The 3,536-nt window shown below is 29.2% G+C and overlaps 1 long non-coding RNA gene across 1 annotated transcript; it reads left to right on the top strand.

The window, feature by feature from the left end:
* The first annotated feature begins 713 nt into the window (after positions 1-713).
* On the top strand, positions 714-1,525 carry LOC133203948 (uncharacterized). The gene is made up of 3 exons (XR_009723509.1): positions 714-785; positions 1,161-1,272; positions 1,442-1,525. It is a non-coding gene; the product is annotated as an uncharacterized LOC133203948 (long non-coding RNA).
* Positions 1,526-3,536: the final 2,011 nt, after the last annotated feature.

Raw genomic sequence — 3,536 nt, 5'->3', positions numbered from 1 at the left:
ACGAAAAACAAGGAAATTAGTGAGCAAACTTTCAATACTTTTACTCAGATCTGTTGTGGAAAGTCAGGAGTGCACGATAAATACCATAAAGGACAAAAGTTGGACTGTTGTGGAGGCAAGATAAACATTTTATATTAAATATCGTTTTGCAAATCATTGCTTTCATTTCCACATTACATTATTTTGCAAATTGATCAGTTGATGTACATTGAAACAAAATGTATTATAAAACTTTTTTCTGAAAATATTTATTAAAGAAAATGGACGATTAAACTATTTATTTCTTTTAACAACTTTTATATGCTATGCGAAAACATGTACGTTTTTCATGGAGTTTTTTGGTAAATAAATAAATAAAAGAATCATAGTGACTTTCAAAGCCTACCATCTTTTTGAAACTATAATCAATATGATATTTATGATAGATTTTGTTTCAAAACAAATATTGGGCTTTTTATTTTGACCGAGGCAAAAGAATTCAGTATTATTAAACTAAAGTAATCAACAGACAGTAGGAACGATTAGATATACAAAAAGGAGAAATTTTATTTATTGTTAGGACTGGAAAAATAGACGTGCGATCTGAGAAGATGTAGAGAGATTTAGTGATGAGTTCCAAAAGTAAATAAATTCAATAAGCAAAGATGTCTTTTAATACTTTCTAACCTTCTTAATCCAATTTTTCTTTTTTCTTTCAATGCTAGAAAGGACATACAACCCAAGATTACAACTATGCCATGGTGAAATTGTCATAAGCTGTGGGAATTATTCTGAAATTCAAAATAGTAAGTCAACTTGCAGTGTATTACGTCATTTTTTGTAGAAAAGCCAAAATTTGTGTTAAAAAATACTTTGTCCTCATTTTTCCTATCGAAAATATATTGACAAGTTTTCATAATTATCTAAAATAATTATAAATGAGCCTCGTTTAACCAGATGCTTGAGTTCCCAAGCAAATTGTCCGGGTTAATGATGCATCTAGATAACTCAAAGAGGCTTTTCTTTAAAATTGGTATATATATATAAAGAAATGTTAATTTTGCTCACAATAAATTTCGTAAGGAAAATGGAGCTTCGGGTAAACGCAGCCCCAGTGTATTGGCATCATAAAATAAATCAAAACTTAAGACAAGTGTTTCCAATGCTTTATTTTATTACAGGTACAAGCAATGTCCTAATGAATACAACAAAGCATACATGCTGTGGGAACAAGGTTTATTCCCCCTTGAAACAAACTTGTCTGAATGGTGTAATTAAAAATGCAAATGGAAGGTAACTACATGTAAATATCTAGAAATCATATTCCATGTATTATATATGTAAACACATCATGCTTATCTTCATGAGAAAAATATCATATTTGTAAATTTCAATTTACTAGAAGGAGGTAAATGACAGAGTAAAAAGATTGATTATTGAAAATGAATGCAATCTTTTGTAGAACAATTACCCTGGACTTTTTCCTAAAGAGAATCCTGAAATCTAAGAGAAAAAATCTGTTTTTCGTGTACATTAATAATGTAAAGGCCAACATATTCGCATCAAAGATATCTGATATCGATGCTCTTCCAGGAAAGTCAAAGGAAATAAAGATATGACGAGGTGCAAATGTGTTGGGAACTCACGGATATACTAAACTATTGTCTTGATTCTTATATGGAGCTTGATACCTTTAAATATGTGAAAATAAACTAGAATTATATTCCTTTGTTTGATTTTTTTTCATTTTCCATAAATTTCCTAGAAAAGCGGTTCCGTGGGTTTAGATCTTCAAGGTTTCCTTTGCAAATAGATTCATTAAGTTGTATTTTTTATTTAATGAGATACTGTTACTGTAAAATATAACCCGCAGGTCATGCAAACATCAAAATCGAACCAAAATCCCTATGCAACGCATTCATTGTAAATTAAAGCCGAAAAGCCAAAGCTCTCTTTTTTAAGATTATGTTACTTATAAAAACAAGGTTGATAAATAGCGGTAATGAGTTTTCTATTGTAGAAGGTATGACGTTGTTTTCGGTGCATTTAAAAAAGTTTTCCTTGTTTGTAAGTATGGGAATTAATGTTGCAGCTTTTCCAAAAAAAGATACTCAATCAACGTAAGCAGGTTAACTTCTTTCTGCATTAACTGCAACAGTCACAGAAAGGTTCATTAATAAAAGGATACGAATTACGACATTCAAGAAATTTGTTATTGAAAAATTGTAAAAAAGTTTATGATCATATTCAAATATATCCGTTTTGGTTGGGGGTATTTTATTACCATTTAAGACTTAGACGTTCCTTCTAGATTAAAAACGATTTCTTTTAAAGTCATATATGGCGTATTTTTTTTAATAAGTTTTGACTAACTAAAATTAAACAAGTTCTATTTGTTTTCATTCTTTATATCAAGATAGGACTTTCGTTTAAATTACACAATTTAAATTAATTTCATAGATATTATAAATTTAAAACAATAACCGATTTATTTACCGACTCCACATTTAAATATCAGACGCAGTTTTAAGTCAATTTAAGTATAGAAACGTCGGGTTATACAAGTTCAAAATCGGTTGAAATTTTAATTTGAACGTAAATAACAAATATCGTGTTCATCTACACTCAATCTCTATTTTTAATTTTTTTTTAGCTCAGATACGCCATATATAGCTTTAAAATATGAACGTAAAATTGTATGCCACTCGTCTGTAATCCAGCAAGTATCTGATGTCCTGAGTGAATGAATTATTTTAAATCTGAGAATTCTAATTCGGTCTCGTTTAAATACATAATAAAGTTATTTTTACAATCACCTTTGAGATAAATTTCTGGATCTACATTTACTGAACAGCAGTTTTTAAAGAATATTAACTGTAAAGATCATTTCATGACTTAAGTTTTGTTAGCAATGTATTTCACATGTAAGCAATGCCAAATAAAAGTAAACAAAAGCTTTCAAACGATATGTATATCACTTTTAAGCGTCTGTAACGATTAACGATATGTTTATCTGTGATTCGCTTAACAGTGCTTTATTTTTCATTAAAAAAAAATGAATGAATACCTACTTTAATCAATGAACCCTCGCAATGCAGACAAACGTTATCTGCACTTAACCAGGTAGACATTACGATACTGGTATCAGATATCTTTTTTTTTATAAGTCAAGGGCACTTGAGTGTGTATGACTCGGTCTTTTTTAAAAGTACAAATGTAAATAACTCATAACTTACCTTATAGATATGAAATCCTTAATTGATAACCGTTCTTCACGTTTGTAGTAATAGTTTCAACACATTTATTATCTTTTGTTTCATAAGAACACGATATCGTAAATTAAATGATTTTTTGGCTTAGATCCTACATGAACAGATTGTAGCTTGTCGGCTACACTATCTTTACAATTTGTTGAGTTGTTATATTCCAGAAGTACAGCTCTGTACCCACATTCCCCTTCAATTAAAAAAAATCTAAATGGTCTAATTAAATAAATATTGGATGATGTAAAAGAAATATGATGTAGAAAAATCGGGGTTTTAAAAAAAATCTTTTTA

This window comes from Saccostrea echinata, unplaced genomic scaffold (genome assembly GCF_033153115.1).
Source record: "Saccostrea echinata isolate AGI-Se365-2 ecotype Australia unplaced genomic scaffold, CSIRO_AGI_Sech_v1 ptg000052l, whole genome shotgun sequence".
Taxonomy (NCBI): Eukaryota; Metazoa; Mollusca; class Bivalvia; order Ostreida; family Ostreidae; genus Saccostrea; species Saccostrea echinata.
Note: the sequence above shows the minus strand (reverse complement) of the source record. Positions and strands in the feature narration are given on the sequence as shown.